General features: G+C 51.4%; 1 protein-coding gene across 1 annotated transcript in view; it reads left to right on the forward strand.

Moving 5' to 3' along the window:
- Window positions 1-6,337: 6,337 nt before the first annotated feature.
- The window catches only part of KCNJ10 (potassium inwardly rectifying channel subfamily J member 10), a 31,958-nt gene continuing 19,920 nt past the window's right edge, over window positions 6,338-18,375 (forward strand). Inside the window, exon 1 of the mRNA XM_001491211.6 lies at window positions 6,338-6,894. The gene's annotated coding sequence lies outside the window, so the exon portion shown is untranslated. The remainder of the gene's footprint in view (window positions 6,895-18,375) is intronic.

Below are 18,375 nucleotides of genomic sequence, written 5' to 3' on the forward strand. Positions count from 1 at the left end.
GAAGTAGGGTCAGGCGTTCTAATCTTTGTCACTGATTTGCAATGTGACCCATAGGAGTGACTTCACTTCCCCTAGCCATAGTTGCTCCATCTTTCACAGAGTGTGGACGTGCGCAAATAGCCCCTTTCTACCTTTTTCACAGGGCGTACAGATCAAATGAGGCAATATAAATAGAAGGGCTTTGACGTGTATTTTGTTAATAGCAAAAGGTCTGGAAACAACCCAAATGTCCAACAGAGAGAAAAGGCTAGGTTAAGGCTTACTAATTAGTCATTCAACAAACTTTTCTGGAGCCCAAGTGCCAGGCAATGTGCTAGGTGGAGGTGGTTACAGAAATGAATAAGTCCCTGCCCAGAGGAGCTCACAGTCCAGTGGGGGAGAAAGACACATAGACATGTAACGCTAACACTGCTAATAACAAGCATCAACTGTGCACTAGACACACACCTCATTTACCGACCCTGTGAGATACCCTATGAGATAGATATTATTTTCTTCCTTTATAGATGAGAAAACTAAAACTGAGAAAGGTTAAGTGATTTACCAAATGTCAGAGAGCTGGATATTGGCAGAGATAGTAGTCAAACTCACACATCTGTGTCACCCACCTGCATGCTCTTTGCACAATGTCACACTACCTCAGCAATGTAGTATCTATGGCATATCAATATAATCAGTTACTGTGTTTGTATATGTAAATGTGCATGTAGGCACACTGTTACATAAAAAAACAGAGCATAAGTATATTTTTATAAATTGATCATAGCTGTATAGAAGTAGCTGCAGGAACATTGATAAAAATCCGAAAAAAAATTTAGAGAGATGGCAATACTTCAATATTCATTTTCCCCAGGGAAATAATTAAAAGCAGACAGAGGTACACGAATGCCAGGTGGTGGTGTTCTTGTCAGTATTACTTTACTCAAGATATGGATCTATTCTTCTCCAGATTGCTCAAAGCTGGAACAAGGGGATATGAGCTGGGGGAGCAGGAAGACGTAGTCATGGACACTGAAGTGTTAGAAGCTCCTGGAATGACCTCGCAAGGTTGGAAAGGTGGTACTGAGTAATATAATCTTGGGAGGCAGAGACCTGGGTTCAAATCCCAGCTCTGTCCACTACTAGCTGGGTGACTTTGAGCAAGGTCATTAACCTCTCTGAGCAGTTTCTTCATCTAAGAAATGAGAATAACCATATTATCCATCTCTTGGGGGTTGTCATGAGGATTACATAAGGCGATGCCTGGCACCCTGTAAATGCTCGGCAAGTGCTACCTATATCTTCCTTCTCATCATTGTCATCCTCGTCCTAGGCATCTTCTGAAATCCCCACCCGGCTGTGCCGCGGTCCTCTGTTCTGGTGCCACCCAGTGAGACCTGCAGGGGGCACTCCTGGTACACTGCCCTCCTCTCCCCAGCCCTCTTGCCCGTGTTTCTTGTTCCAAGTGGAAATATCGAGTTTTCAGCCCGAGATTGGCATCAGGAGGGCTGTTAAAGCCCCAGTCAACATCCCATTCTCCTGAGCCTGGCCCTGTCACCTGAGCCTTGGGACGGCTAGCCTGCCCTTCTCTGTCCTGCCAAGCGGCTGCTCACGTTGGTTCCATTGTGCCAGGAGCCCAAAGAGAAGAAACCAAACTCCTGGGCAAGAACACATTTGCATAGAACTGGCCCCATTTCCTGGAGGGGGAAATCACAGGGCTGCAGGGCCCTCCCCAAGGTGTACCAGCCAGCTCCCTGCCTCAGTTGGGGCTGTCCTGAGCCTAGCGTCACTGACAAGGAAGGGACCACCACCCCCTCCCCTGATTCACTGATCCTGCACGTCCTGGACTTTACCTAGTATCTAACCTCAGTTCCTTGTTTATCATTGAGCTTGAACAGAACAAGGGAAAAAAAGTTATTCTGGGTACCAGGATACAGAAAAATAGGCAGGATCCCAGCTTTCAGGTATTATGAGATAAAGAAAGCAACTTTACAGGGAATCAATAAAATATGTCAGTACAGCTGTGATGGTGGGAGCCTGGGTTCGGAACTGGAGAATGTTGAGGGCGGGAGGGGCACATCTGGGGCCACATTGCTGGTCTATAAAGAACCCTGGTACAAAATAGGAAAAGGAGGTCTCTCGGGGCAGATGGCATGTAGCTTGGAGATTAAGTGGTACTTTTGGGCAAAAAAAATAAAAAGAGGAATCCCTCTAGTAGACAGACCTCTGAGCCAGGGTGCAAGCATTGGCAAGCTGAATACAGTTCAGTCTTCACCTTGCCCCCTCAGGGTGCCTTTGTGCAGTACACAAACTGTACAACTATATGTGGCAGCCCTCGAATCAACTAATCTGGAAAGGCTTCCTTGAGTAAGATCATGAGACTTCTTGGGCAAAATCTTGGAGATGGGAGAGGAAGCGTGATGGGGAAAACAGGAGATGATTGAAGGTATGAGTTTAATGGAGAGAGGCCAATCTGTTGGATTAAAACAATTTCTATAAATTTGAGGGAGATGAGGCCCTGGAAAACGCAGAGCAGAGGCAGGATATGGTTGAGGCGGTGGATGCAGCACATGACCATAGCTGGAGATTGGAGTGGAATGGAGAGAAGCAGAGCACAGCTCCAGGACAGATGGAGCTCCGCTGGGCTCCTGAGGCTAAGAGGCCTGCTGGCTTTCTTGCTGTCTTCAGCAGAGTAGGAAGATCAGGAGTCTTCCACACACAGATCTGTTTTGCTTTATAGGATTAGATGGAGGTAGACCAGGACTTAAAAGTCGTGGCATTTGGAGGTGATCCAGAATTAGTCCTCACTTTACAGTGGGGAATGGGTCCCAAAAGAACAGACAGGACTGAGATCCAGGCCTCACGGCTCCTGGTCCCTGATCGTTTCCTTATTCCCTGTTGCCTTCCTCCTACCATGGTGTTAATTGAATTTATATTCATTAGACCCTATTGGGAAAGGTCTTAGAGGAACCACCTAGTTCCAGAAATTCTGAAAAGAATTCTTTAACAATGTGATTAAGCATCCCCTAATTTATGTCTTATAAATGTGAGTGTGTGTGTGTTGCATTTATTAGAAGGTAGTGGTCTACCTAAATAATGATCCCCCGGGGGGAGGTAGCTCCATCCCTCTCTGGCATTTCTCCTCTGTGGTCTGAATCATCCAGCTTTGAGGTGCCCTGCTGCTAATGGAAATTGTTCGGCCCTTGTGGGACTTGAACACTAAAATGTCACTTGCAATCTTGTCGTGAGCATTGTGGGTGCTCGACTCTTTCCAGCCAACTCCTCTGACTGTGAAGTGTTGCCTCTTCTGAGCCTCATCATACTCCTGACCCAAAGCTTCCCTCATCCTGCTGTCCACACCCACTTTTCCCAGAGGGAACCCCTCGTGCTGCTGCCCACCTGTGGATTCTTTTTCCGAACAGGTTACTCACCCCTACTCTCCTCCTCTGTGCTCTGAGGGAGCCCCTGCCCCATTACAAATGAGGTCAGAGAAGAGATGAGGCCAAAGTAGGAAGGAGTGAGTCTGAAAGGAGCAATTGAAAATAAGAAAGACACAACTTGCTAAAGTGAGAGAAGAGAGGGAGGTCCTTAAAGAAAGATGCTTCCCCTAACTGCCATTTTGAATAGTGGACACTGGACATCACAACACTTGCAAATTTTTCATACCCATATGAGCTCATGTTGGCAATTAAGACTATGTTTAAACCATACAAATTCACTCTAGTATCACTTTGAGACAAGCTTTGGAGTCAAACTGACATGGACTCAAATTCCATATCTAACGCTTTCTAGCTGTGTTACTCTATAGGAAAGCCACTGGACCTCTCTGAACTTCAGATTCTGCATCTCAAGTAATAGATCAATCTTGCATATTAAACACTTACAAATACTAATTTCCTATGTCTCTTAACATTGATTCCCTATCGGGGTCCTAGTGATCGTTCTGGGACTTCTTTTTTGTAAGAAGATTTAAAAATTAAAAACTCACATTTGATATGTACAAAAGAATATACACGATGGATATATGTATATATTATAAAATGGAAGAACAAAAACAATTTCAATCACTCTTGTAAAATTAGAAAACTGTAGTGCTGTTCCAGCTATCTTTTCCGCAGTCTTGCACCCCTGCTGAACTTCTGAACTCTTTCTAATTGCCCAGTCCCACCCCACCCTAAGTTTTAGTAAACAACTCTTCTGCTCTGCAGCAAAGATGAAGACCATTTGGAAGGAGCTTCTCCAGAGACTTCTTCACCACAAGGTGTCTCTTTCTGCTCCTGCCCTTTGATTCCTTCTTCCCTTGCCTCTCAGAGGAGTACCCTAAATGTTGAGCTAAGGAGTTTGGACTGTGTCCAGTTACTAAGGGGCACCTTTGGGGTTTTGATACCAGGGCACAGGGATTGACACGATGAATCCAGGTTGCCTTTTCCTTTGGGAGTGGAGAGAAGGATGAAGGGTGGGCCAAGGTCCTGGGCTGCTAGTGATCTTCCTGATCCTACTATTGGCCATGAAGTGAAAAAGGACGTCCTAGAGAGACTTGGGAGACTCGACAGAATTTGGTGGCTTAGTTGACATGTCAAGGGATGGAGCATTGGGCAACAGTGAAGGGCAAAGATGACTTGTAGTTTTTTAATTAGATTGACCAGGAGAAACACAGAAATAAGGAAGTCACGAGAACTCCCAGCCTTGGGGAGGAAGATGGTGAGTTCAGTTTGGGGCCTGTCCAGTTGGACTGGAAATCCCCTTCAGGCAATTGGAACTGTGGAGGTGACATTCTACAGAGAGCCTAAGGCTGAAGATAGAGATTTGGGTATAACAGGGGCGATAGGTGGAGCTATGTAAGTAACGAAGGCTCAAGAGGCAGGACACAGAAGGAGAACATAAGACTGAAGCTTGGGAATTAGAGGAGGAAGCAGCTGTCGGTTTGGGTGTGTGGGGCCAGCAGAAGAAGATGAGGCAGGATTGGCCCCAGGTCCAGGTCATAACAGGCCTTCTGTTCTATGTTAGGAATTTGGACTACTTGTAGACAGTGGGCAGTCATTGAAGGCTTTTAAATCAGAAAGTGACGCAGTCACATTTGTATTTCTGGTTCCTTATTGGTGTTTGCTCTTAAATGAAGGAAATCATGATCTGAAGGATTATTAGAGTGGAGAAAGACTGGAGGTAAGAAGAGTAGTTAGAAGGCTGTTGCAGTAATCCTGGTGACAGGTGATAGTGTCCCAGCCACAGCTGTGATTATGAGATATAGAGGAAAGGAGCGGTACTGAGGTGATTTAGAAAGCAGATGCATTGGTTAGCTAAGAGAGCTGAGGAATGGAAGAATGAAGAATCTAGGATAGGATTGCCGCCATGTTCCCCTTGATTCAGACCGTCTTGCTCACCTCCAGATTAATCTTCCTAAAATTCTGCTATGGCTTTATCTACCACCCCAGCCCTCCCTGCTCAAGAACCTGCAATTGCTCCCCATTGCTTTCAGAAACTCAGAGTTGACCATGAACTGGCACAGCTCTATATTTACTCTGTGTCTTGCCCCCAACACAAACACTATGCCTGTCTAGTCCACTACCCTCCCCCCATGGGGTCTAGTTGAAATAAACATTTACCCATCATATGGCTTTTAGAGGCTGAACTAAACTAAAATTTCAAGTGTCTTTGCTTTTTTTTGAAAAGGTATATCGACTCAATATGGTAATACTGGCTCTGATTAGTAGTTAAATATGTATGATGAACAAAAATAGGGAAACAATTATTTTCTTCCTTAATAAATGCCACGGGTGGGAGATTGTAGATCAAAACCTCTCAAAACATGGATTCAGATAATGAAAGAAGTCCTTGGTGATGAAAAGGTTGAGAACCACGACCTTGTCCTTTAGTCCAGTGGACCAGTTTGCTGCTGTTTCTCAAGCAGATTTGTATTTTCATGTCCCCCCAAGACTTTGTGAATGCAGTTCCCTCTGCCTTAAATGCCCTCCCCACCATCTCCCAGTATCTGAATCCTCTGCATTCGTTAGGGCCCGTATCAGATGTCACCTCTGTCTTCCCGCATCTGCCCGGACCCCCTAAGTAGAGTGATCTTGGCCTTTCTGCAGCCTCCAGCGCCTCCCCCGCTACACCTGGGCTGCATGTTCAGCCCTATCTCTCCTTCCAGACCAAGGATGATGTTCTGCGCATTTCGCATTAAGGACTTCACTTAGTACTTAGGAAACGGTGAACAACGTGAAAATTGTGCTGAATGATATAAGCCTGTAGCCCCCGGAGCCCAGCCCCAGTCCGCCCCTTGGGCGCTCCCTGTAGTGCCACTGGGCCGGTGCTGAATTCATTTCCACCTCATTAACTCGGCCCCAGGCCCGCCCCCGCCGCTCTGCTGTCGTTCCCCACTCTGACACGACCGCCTCCTTTTTCTTCCTTCTCTCTTCTCCTGTCATCTTGCCAGCTCAGCTTCTATCGCGTCGCCTATCGTCTCTTTCTCCCTGAGTCTGTCTGGGTCTCTGTCTTCGGGCGTTGCTCTCTGCCCTGCTCCTCCATCTGTCTGGGTCTCCGCTTCCTTGCCCCCTACGCCCCGCCCCCTGCCCAAGCCCCTCCAATCCCGGCGGCGCGGGCCTGGCGCTCCACATTCCCATTGGCCTGTCCGGAGACCCCCGCCCCCGCCCGCCCGGCCCCCCTCCCGGCCCCTCCATTCACACAAAGTTTGGCTCCAGCGCTGCGGAGGGAGGGGGCGGCCCGGCCCGGCCCAGCTCTGCCCCCGGCCGGCCCGACCCCGGCCCCAGTCCCCGGACCAGCCCTTATCTGATCCCAGCTCCGGGTTTAAGAGTCCTGGCCTTGCCCGTCGCACAGCTCCGTTCCTCACTCCTGCCCGCCCCGTCCGTCGGTCTGTCCCGCTGCGCATCCGAGGGGCCACTCCACCCCGGACCTAAGGTAAGACTCTGGCCCTGATGAAAGAGTGTGGCCGCCCCGGCAGGGGTCCTGTCCACCTCACTCTCCAGAGATATCGGGGCTCCCAGCCCCTCCGCTCCTCCCCTGGCTGGCCTCAGCGGCACAGTCCTGTTCTCCAGCCTCCCGCCTCCGACGACCCCAAACGGACCCTCCTGGGAAGGGCTTCCCGAGAAGAGAACTTGACCCAGGCTGGTCACTTCCGCCCTTGAGGCTAAGGAAGGGGCTTTCCTGATGCCCCTTCCCACTGAGCAGACCTGCAGCTGCATCACAGCTCCTCCAACAAACACAGTGACCACCACATATAACCATACATGTCCCACACAGGCACTCCAGACAGTGCCCCCTCTTCCCAGGATCATCAGGTTACTCCCACTTCCATGCCCAGCCCCTTCCCTCCTCCCCGTACAGTGACACTCAACACAGTGACACCCACTGATCGCTGTTTACACACAGCCAGAGAAACACATACAGCTTAGATTAGAGACGCATCAGCCTGGTGTGCCTGGGACCCCTGACCACTCACTCTCTTCCCTCCAATCCGACTTGCCTCCCACTTCAAGCGACCCCTCCCCGTTGCTACTCCCCACTCCCACCCAGCTGTTTCACACTGAGGTCCCCAGGAGGAAAGCAGCAGGGCCACTCCTGCTAGAGTAAGAAGAATGTTACGGGTTCCATAACATTCACCCTCCAGACGGAGATGCCCTTCCCCATCCCATCCCTTCTCCCCACCAGGAACTAACCAAGGGCACCTGTGTTAGGAAAGAGACGAGGGTTGGAACTTCCTGATTTGGGGGAGGAGAGCTGAACCTCAGGATGGATAGAAGGACAAAACTGGAAAAAAGTGGGAGTAGGGCCTCTCATATCTTGAGATTTCATTCCTGTTAATGAAGCACCTTAGACTGAGTAAGGCAGATGGGAGAGTGGGGTGATGAAGAAGCCAGTACGAATTTGGACCCGAAGGATTAAAGCCTGATTATGTTGCTTATCAATACAAATTCTGGTTAAAGATTTTTGGCCAGTCTGCCTTGGCTGTCGCATTCGAATTTTTTCCCACTGGGACTGCTTTAGGCAGTTCTGGGTGGGAGGGAGATGGTGATGGGAGATTTGGTGCCTTTCTGCAAGGAGTGCAGCTTGTTTAGGGGTGCTGAGGAGGGCCTGCAGTGGGTATCAAGAAACTAGCCTGAGAAGGGGCCAACAGCCACCGCTGAGTTCCATTTAGTTTCATTCCCAAACCCTCTTCCTAATCTCTAAGAATTTCTGAATATGTTCCTGACATGATGGTGGGCACCATCCTGTGCTGAGGGGTGGGGCTTGTTAATTCCTCAGGGCGTAGGCTGGGTATGGGGCACCAAGTGTTGAAGGAACCAGGTGTCCTGGCTCATAGCTGGTCCTTTAGGGAGGAGGAAATGAGGGAGGAGGGGGAGGGAAGGCGTCATGCCAGGGACAGGGGCCAGGGCTGGTCTGCAGAGGCAATAGGCATGGCCCAGGCAGTGCCAACTCCTTTTTCCCCACCTCCCAGTCCTTTGGTGGTGGTGGTGAGGGAGGGAGAGAGGGGGTGTTGGGGGCTGATCTGGGCCAGTCCAGCCTCCCAAAGCCCTTGCCAATCTGGGTCCTGAAAGGAGCTGCTGTTTTCTGAGCCATCCCCCACCCCCCACCCGGAGCCTGAGCAGCCAACTTGTCTCAGTGGATATCAAATGGCAGTGACTCCACTGAGTGTGTGTGTGGGGGGGCAGGGTTATGGTCCCATTCCTTCTGTGGTTCTAATGCAGAATCCCACTGCTGCCCCCTATCCTGAGGAAAAACATCCGTCTCCCCAACCTCTGCCCCACATCCAGTCTGTGGACACATATGTTTACATGGAAGGATTACTTCCCTGTGCCCTATGGAACTGTGCCCTGTGACCCCTACCTGAACCTCTGTGCCTGAACTCATTTATGGCTCCAGCTTGGTTGGCTTGAGCTAGAAGAGAAGGGCCTGGCAGAAGACCCAGGGCCCCCCTTCCCTTGTCCTCCCTAGGGACAGAGAGGCTGGGACACTTGCATCTGGGTGGGTTCAGCTAAAGTCCTCTGGTGTCTTCCTACGAGTGGTGGGATACGAGGTTTAGGGCTCTAGGGGGTGAGTCATGCAGAAAGAGCCACTTCCTCAAAGAGGAAAAGACCTCCTGGGCCTTCTAGCAAAATGCCTGGTTTCTGCACACAAAATGGAAGACAGGCTGAGCCGCCAGCCAGGCTTTGGTGGGGAAAGAAAGAGACGTTGGGCAATGGAACCCTTCAACTCTCCTGCTGAGGGTTATTTACGATGGAAGGAAAAAACTTCCACTCTCCCTCCCCTCCCTGGCCTAGATTCTTCTCTTGCCTGACTGGTCAGTGCTACTGTCCAGGCTGAGGCCAAGCTGTCCAGGATAGTGGTGAGGCCCTGGAAGGGGCAGAGAGAAGGGATAGTCCAAGGCACACCGTTGAGATGAAACTGCAGCAAGCTTGAAGAGAAGGGAGATTTGGAGTCCAAGTGTCTTAGTGCCCAATGAAAGCTGGTTGGCAGGGGCAGCTCCCGGGAATCAGAACTTTTTGAGTTCACCACATCTCCCCATCTCTCACACTGGCTGAGTTCAATTCTTTTCTTTCTTCATCTGGGTTTAATATACGTTTTGCCACCATTCTTCAAGGAGACAGTGCGTCTGGGTGGCCCCTGAATATCGCCCCTCCCCCAAGAACCTTTAAAGGGCAAAGAGAAAGGGATTGTGGGAAAAGCCCTCCCGTGGGTGTCTGCCAGCTTGGATTTGAGGTGGTGGGGAGAAGGGAGGGGCTGGCTCTGGAATGTGGGAGAGAAGTAGGAACTGAACTGTGTGGCCTGGAGAAAGGTTGGAGAAGCAGGGACTTGAGGGGACTGAATTAGCACTTTGGGCCCCTGAAGATGTAACCTAGAAGCAGTGTGTATGGCCAATCTGCTCCTCTTCCAATGGCAGAAGACTGGGGAAGGACCGGAAGGGCTTAGGTTAGATTTCAGGAAGCACATCCCATAAAAGGAAAGAAATCTGACGTGGAGATTGGGAAAGAAAAGGAGAACACCTTCTGGATCAAAACAAAAACGAAAACCCAAAAACCAAAAAAGCCCGTAAGTAAGACTTCTGAGGGGAGCCGTGATGCTCAGATAAATGCTCAGATAAGTGCAGGGATTATTGTGACGGCTGTCAAGAGGCCTCTCCTGGAGGGACTGTGCGACTCCACAGTGCTGTCCCAGGGCTCCTGTCTGTTCCGGCGTCGTCTGAGAGGCACTGGGCATAGTGCTTAAGAGCACAGCCTTGGAGTCAAACTTCCTGGGTTTAAAATCCTGGCTTCACCACTTCGCAGCCACACGTCTCCTCGTCCTTACAATGGGCCTGATAATAGTTGTGGATTAAAAGAGTCAATATTTGTAAAGGGCTTGGAATGGTGCTTGGCATGTAAAAGGTGCTGTTGTTTGCTCTTACGATTCTCCGACCTCTCTTGACTCTTTCTACTCTGCCATCCTTGCTGGCTCCTGGGCCTCGCCCCTAGCCCTTCACTGTGGCTTTCCTGAGGTGCTACCCTAGGTCTCCATCCTGCCACCCTTCTAGAGTTTGGGAAGGTGGGAGAATTCTCAAGTAGTTTAAGATGAGGTCCCTGTCTTCCTTGTAACAGGCTGGCTGTCCCCTGAGCCTGGATCTCCACACCCCTGGCCCCTTCTTCCCGTGAGTTTGCACCAAACAGATGTCCTGTGTCCAACTGAGATTCAAGAAGTGTGAACGGAGCTGTCGAGCTTCCCTAAAATACTGTCTTTCCCCATTCTGAGCAGTTTCTCTTTCAGCCAAGGGCACCAGCTCCTCTCTACCCCCACGTCTCACCCCTGTCCTGCCGTGACCCTGCCTACCCCTCTCCCTGCCCAGTTTCCCCCCCACGATTTCTCTCAGGTGTGTGCCCTCCTCTTCTTCTGTTCGTCGCATCAGGCTGGATGCCCACGGCAGCCTCCTTAATGACCTCCCTGACTCCAGCCTTTCTCTCGCCTTGATTCCTTCTCTCTGTTCCAAGTGGAATTAACACTGGAATTGTCATCACGAAGCTTCAGTTTCTTCTTGCCCCTTTCCTACACAGACATCCTTGGTGGTTTTCAGATGAAAACTCCCAATCACAGTGTTCAAGATACTTTATATAAACCTTTCCCCCCATCCCCTCCAGCACCCCCATCTTTGGGGACTGCCCTATTCAGACCTTGCTCTGGGGGAACACATCTGATGGCAATTCTGAGCCATGCTCTTTCTCCTACTCCGGGCCTTCACGCAAGCCATTCTGAGTCCTACCCTCCAGCAAATCTCCATCCCCCTGTTTCCCTACCTGTTCTGCCATCTTGTACCCACTTCTCCTCAACATCCTGCTTATTTCTAGTCCCTTGTGTCTGTGACTTTGCCCAGGATGCCCAATGCAGTGGTGATGCTGGAGGAGACATCCTGTCTCCCTCATTATCCAGGGGCTCCTCTAGGGTTGGGCCAATGCCCCTGTCAGATTACCGACTCCCTGAAGCAAAGGCATCTCTTCTCTCCCTGGACCCCCAGCTCCTAGGACCCACTGACCAGCTTGACTCTAAGTAGGAAGCCTTTCTGATTCCTAATTCTGGGGAGAGGACCCTGACTTTAGAGGCTTATCAGTGTCCTGGAGTAGAGTATATGTAAGACCCTATTATCCAACTCTCTAGAGAAATCCCTTTCCCACCAACCGCCCCATCCTGCGGAGATGGCTTCACCCTAAGAGTATAAGCAGCAGACCCTAGAACCCCCAATTTCCAATTCTTTAAGTACTGTTGGCCCAAACACAAAAATCCATGCAGGTACCCAGGCCCCACAAAGCCTTTCTGTCCTCACCAGGGAGGTCTGCTCCCACCTGATGCCGGGCTTGTCTGCAGGCGTTGGGAGTGGAAAAGAGGCAGAGGTCAGGGTCCAGTCCGGGACCGCCCCATTGTCTTGAACATACCTCTGAGCAGGGGCTTGCAAGCTGGGAGACAGGCGGGGCCACCTCCCAGGTGGGTGTAGGTCTGACCTCTTAGTGTTACAGTCTCCCTGGGACTGCCGCCTCAGCTTCACCGCAATCCTAGTCCCAACACAGGAGCCAGGCACATACCTTCTTCCCATGTCTAAACAACCCCTGGTTGACCCTCTGATAAAAAAGACGTGGGCACCTGGCAAGAGGAGAGGGTGAGAATGTCTGGGTCTGGGGCAGTGGTTCTCAAACTTTTTGATCTCAGGACTCCTTTACATTCTTAAGAATTATGGAAGATGCTAAAGAGCTCTTGCTTATGTGGGTTATGTCCATTGATATGTTAGAATGAGAACTGAGGAGACAAAATATTTATTACTTCGTTTAAAAATAAGAATAGTAAACCCACTGCATGTCAACATAAATGACATTTTTAATGAAAAATAACTGTATTTAAAAAACAAACTAAAAGTTTAATAAGAAGACTGGCCTTGTCTCACATTTTCACAAATCTTTTAAATGTCTGGCTTAATAGAAGACAGCTGATTTCTCATATCTGCTTCTGCATTCAATATATTGCAATATAGTATGTCATGTACCTTCTGGAAAATTCCACCAAACATTTGTGAGAGAATTAAAGTGAAAAAAGCAAATAACGTATTGGCATTATTATGAAGATAGGTTTGACCTCAGCGAGCCTCTGAAAGGGTCTCAGGAAACCCCAGGGTCCCTGAACCATACTTTGAGGATTTTTCGTCTAGAGGAAACTCAGAAAACAGTTTCAAGAAACTGGGAGCCAGTCTGAATGTCCTGGCTGATCTCCCTCAGCTGTCCGTGGTCTTCTGAATGTTTTCACTGGGACACAGTATGGGGCAGTGCTTAATCATGTGGACACAGACTACCTTCTTGAGCTTAATCTCAGTTCTACCACTCACTAGCTGTGTGACCTTGGGCAAATTATTAACATCTCTGTGTTTCAGTTTTTTCATCTATAAAATAGAGCTTTAAAAAAGTGCCTACGTTTTAGAGTTGCTGAGAATTAAATGACATAATAGGACAAAAGGGCTTAGCAGAGTGCTGGGGAATGCGAGCTCTTACTAAATTCCAGAGCCTTGCCCCTGAATTCACTGCCCATTGGCCTAGAGAGCAGGGAGCTGCAGAGGTGACCCTTCCCACGTTACAGATGAGGCTTCTTGGCCCAGAGAGGGAAAGTACTTGCGCAAGATGCCCAGGAAAGTTAACCCAGGGGTTGGGCCCTGAACCCGGGAGTTCTAACTCCTAGCCCTGTGCTCTCCTGACCAGACTTTTTCAGTGGGGAAAAAAAGCCTAGGTTCTGAGAGGGGGAAAGAAGCAGACTTTTACCTTTGCCCAGGCAACCCCAGGTGAGCCATCCAGGGCTCACAGCAGATAGCAGGAAGCCTTGAGGGCAGATAGCAGGGAGGACTTCCCGACCTCACAGCAACTGAAAAGAAGAGAAGAAAGCCGGGAGAAGACATTCCTAAGCCCAGAAGATTTTTCTGTCTTGCTTTGTGGGGAGCAGTTCTGTAGAGTGGCCCCAGCCCCCTCTCCTGGGGTTACTGGTCCAGGGCAGAGGACGTCTGTGATTGGGCAACACTTCCTCTCCTGTGGGGCCCCTTCCCAGATCCTTGCCTCCGCTCAGCTCGCCACCACCTCTCCAGGCCCCCGCTTTCCCCGGCTGGCTCCCGACCCTGACCTTTGTGCTGTGGGGCCATAGAGCAGTACTTGGCTCCTTGGGAAAGGCGGCGGGTGGTGCTGAGGGTGTTAGTGGGGGTGAATGAGGGTGCTGGGGGTCCCCTGGGCAGGAGAGGAGAAGTCTGTCCCTACAGCAAGGGGAAGGGGATGAGGCAGATGGGGGAAACAGACACACACACACTGGGAGGAGCTAGTTCTGGCTCTTTGGCCCAACAGCCAACTTCCCCCGAGCTGGGCTGCAGGCGCCGCCTTGGTCAGCAGCCCAAATGCCCCAAACCCTGAGCACATACCCTTTCTGCATTCCCGAGGTTCAGATGCCACCCGTAGCCCCTGAGCCTGACAGCCCTGAGACGACGCCGCAGGCGTCTGTTTTCTGTTGCTCCTGTTTTCCTCTCTAGCCCACACGATTCCCTTGAAAAGATGGTAAAACTGAGGCAAAAAGTGAGTGGGCTCAGACTGCCCACCTGCTTCTTTGCAGCCCAGCCTGGGACCGAGGGACCTGGCCTCCCACAGCCCCTCCTCCCGCATCCCTACCAGTCCCTGTGGCTTTTTCCACTTGGAGAGTCCTTTCTGGCAAATGGCGGGTTTGGGGGCCCTGGTCTAGTCTCCCTTCCTTGTCTCCTGGGCAGTGTCCCTAAGGGAGCCCCTGTGGGCTAAGATCTCTTCAGTCTCAGCCCTGCCCCACCCCCCTGCCTTGACCAGCAAGGCCAGCAGCCCCCCAGCTCCCGCCCCTGGGCTGTGGGACAGGGAGCGGGCTGAGGGGCTGGCTCTGCATACTAATGTCCTGCCCATTGTCAAAGCCCCTTTGTGCCAGAGAGCTCCATTGAGGCGGCTCCGGGGCGGGCACAATGGGGGCTCTGTCCCTGAGTTCCCCCAAACAGTCACCTGCTTTCAGAACCTACCCCCCCACCCGCTACCCGCCCCAGTGTCCAGAGGGCCCAGAGAGCACGGGGGAGTGGGCCCAGGGCCAGGGGGGATGGGCAGGAGGCGACCCCCTCCACACACACCCCGGGCAGGCTGGGGAGATGGGCGTTGGACAGGGCAGCCTGTGGAGGGGCACATGGAGGGGAGAGGCCTCAGCCCGCTGCGGGAGGGGGCAGTCTGTGGATGGAGTTGGAATGCAGGTTCTGTGAGGCCAGTGAAGGGGAAGGGGAAGGGGCACGCAGCCTGCCCACTCCTCTGTTCCACGTGCCCAGCTCAGGCCCATGGTTGTCGTCGTCCTCCTCCTCCTCCCACCACAGGGCTCATATATGCAGAGACACACAGGCACACGCTCATCTATGCGGCTCCACACACGGCTGCCACACGCACGCTGGGGCGGATGTGCCCAGACACAGTGGGCTGCCCCAGGCACACAGCCCTGCACGTCCACACCACCCTCCACTCGCATATGCACCTGCACACCCACCCTCAGCCCCACCCTACACTCCTTTCCCCTTTGCACCCCCTCCGCCAGCCTGGGGCGGCTCAGCACCATCCCCCCTATGCCCTCGCTGCCCTCTGCTGCTCCGACACAGGTTATAACAAGTTTGCACTTGTTGTGACCTCCAGAATGTGGCCCTGGGGCGGGGAATGTCCTGCTGCCCCAGACCACACCTGCTTATACGTTAACCACAGACACAGCCTCTGCTGAACTCTGAGCACAGCTCCCCCACCCCACCCGGACCCCGAGGAGTTTGGTGGGCCAGGACCCCCACTCCAGAGCTGAGCCAAGCAGATGGAGGAGCTGTGTGCAGATGACCAAACCCCAGCCTGCCATGGCACAGGCCCAGGGAGATCCCCGCCCGCATTTGCAAGGCTGGGACTAGAAGGGAGGTGTCTTGCCTCTAGGTGTTTTTCGTTTGTTTTGGGGGAGAAGGGGTCACTATCTGTCTCTTGGCTTCACTCAGATGACCCACCCCATGCAGAATTTTAACAGAGCTACCTTTTCCCACCTTCCTTGGGAAGGAGTTGGGGCATGGAGGGGTGGGAGATAGGGAGAACAATAGGTACAGAGACCTTAAATAGGAGTCTGGGTCTAGAATGAACCTCAAAAGGTCACCTTGACCCTTCCACTGCCTCTATGCAGGGCGAGCCTACCTCCTTTCACTTCCTACCCTCCCATTGGCCACACTCCTCACTCTGGGTCCCTGGAGAGAAACCTCACAGCCTTCTTGGTTAGAGTTTGGAGTTTGAGATCTCAGTTGATTACAAGTCCTTCATGATACCCGGCTCTGACCTTCCTGGAAATATCTAGTGTCTGTATAAGGATCTGTAGGGGGTGTCTGTGCCTCTCCAACTATTATGGTCTGGGGCACCTTCTGGAAGCCTGGAGCAGGTACCCTAAAACGGGAGAGATGGAGGGCCCACCAGGACCCCAAGGATGTGAGGGCTGCCTGCACAGTGGTGTGCTGGGACCTGGGATTGTAAATGGAGTCATCACTGCAGAAACTCCATTAGATGGATAGCTAAGCTGATATTGATTTGCTCATCTGCAAATATCATTGAACATCGATCCATGATGTTTTCCTTACATCAGAATTGCACACTCTTGCAGAACCCTTCTACTTCTTAACCCCACTCCTTACCTAGCATGTTCCCCCTCTGGCTACCAGATTCTGCCTAAGACGCCTCATCCATCTGTCTTCATGCAGGAACACACCTCCCCCAACCCTTATACTCTGGCGTGGTTCTTCTGCCTCCAAATCCCCTTCAAATGTCCCCTGTTGGAGAAAGAGGCCTCCAGCTGCACTCAGGCAGTTAGTTGCTGAAGAGGGATGACAGGGAGACAGCCACCTCTGAATCTGGTTCTGCATCTAGTCTGTGTCTTTGTGCCACACCTACCCCCATCCTTCTCCTCAAACAAGGAATGTGGATAAGGAATAAGGGAAAGTTGGGGAAGGGGTAGAGACATTCCCTCCCAGGGTCACGGTGGACCCCTTAGACTTCTCTGTGTGAGGGTCATACACGGAACCAGGAGCCCTGAGAAGCGAGGGGAGTTGAGAGGACACCTGTCGAAGAAGGTGGCTCGGTTCCCTGAATATGCATCATAAGCACAGGGTGCCTGTGGGTCTCCGTCTCCGCCAAGGGTGAAAACAGGAATAAATTGCTTAGGCGGCAGCAGGTAAATTTTGACGTAATAGGAAGCATTTCCTGGGTATAAGGGCTTTTTCGGCAGAAGGGAAGGATGGAAAGAGGAGGAGCACTCACCTTCCCTGATGAGAAGGAGAGGATGGCCTTTAGTCTCCTACTAAACAAAGGCTGGGTGGCCTGAGAGTTAGTTCCAATGAGGCTCAAATCCCCTGTGGGCCGTGGGATGTCCAGCTGTCTCAAAGAACTGTCTTGACCATTTTCACAGCCCCCAGCAGAGAGCATCATTGACTCTGTCTCCTCCCAATGGTCCCGCTGTTTTCTGTTTCTTCTAGCTCTTCTTATTGGCGTATTTCTGCGGGGGTGAGGGAGATTCCTGAGACTTGAGGATGGGAGGGGCACTCTGGCCACCTCCTGGGCTGTGGCTGTGGCTGGGCAAGGGGAGGCCTCGGTGGATATGTTCCCAGGTTGGCTCCACACCACCTGGCCTTTCAGGACCCCAGGATCAAGAAAGGATCTTGTAGGGAGAAAAAGTTGGGATGAGGAAGAAGGCCAGGGTTATTGCTTTGATACGATACAAAATCACACATGCCATGAGCCAGCTGTGTGACCGTGGGAAAGTTACTCAACTTTTCTAGGCCTTGGCTTCCTCTTCAGTGAAATGATGGGCTTGAATGGCATGACCACGAGGGCCTCCCAGCACAGACATTCTTTTTTTTTTTGAAATAGTTTTATTTGTTCTTTCTTTTATTTTTTTTCCTTCTCCCCTAACCCCCCCAGTACATCGTTGTATATTCTAGTTGTAGGTCCTTCTGGCTCTGCTATGTGGGATGCTGCCTCAGCATGGCCTGATGAGCAGCATTAGGTCTGTGCCCAAGATCCAAATCGCTGAAACCCCGGGCTGCCAAAGCGGAGTGCGCAAACTTAACCATTCGGCCACGGGGCGGCCCCGCAGCACGGACATTCTATGACAGTGCAGTGGCCAGATGAAGAGCACAGACTTGGGTTTAAGCAGGCCTGGGTTCAGCTTGCAGTTAGCCCTTCCTAGTGGTCTTTCTGGGCAAGTCAGCTAACCTTTCTGAGTCTGGTTCCCACTCCATTGATATGAGGGCAATGACATCATCCACCTCCCAGGGAGGAGAGGCTGCCTAGCTCATTGTAAGGGCTGAGGTGGGGAAGTCCATGGCACTGTGGAAACACAGAGGAGGGGCTGCAAATTCCACGGCGGATGTGGGCGTGTGGGAAGGCTTCCCAGAGAAAGTGACATCTAAGCTGAGGCCTGAAGGAGGGATAGAAATTAACCAAGCAGAGTAGGGAGGGGAAGAGTGCTCCATGGAAGAGGCTCCATTATTTGCTGAGAACTGTTGTTGGTAAGAGAAAACACGGCCCGTTTGAGAACTGAGAGCAGCTTAGTGTGGCTGGAGGACAGACTATGTGTGTGAGGGGAGTGGGTAGAGGATAGAGAACACTGATCCGGAGATGTCAGCAGAGGTTAGGTTATTGCAGACTTTGTCCCACCTGCAATTCTGGGGGCTTGAGAGTTGGGGTCCCTCTGCTTCCCCTCCATCTTCCTTCTCCCGCTTTTCTTTCTCCTTTCCTCCCAATCTCAGTCCTCCTGACCAAGGACAGGAGGACTTGGGCACATAGGTGCAAGGAAGCACTGGGCTCCTCAGGAGGACCCAGTCCATCCAGGGAGAAG

The sequence above is a fragment of the Equus caballus genome, chromosome 5 (assembly GCF_041296265.1).
Source record: "Equus caballus isolate H_3958 breed thoroughbred chromosome 5, TB-T2T, whole genome shotgun sequence".
Classification (NCBI taxonomy): Eukaryota; Metazoa; Chordata; class Mammalia; order Perissodactyla; family Equidae; genus Equus; species Equus caballus.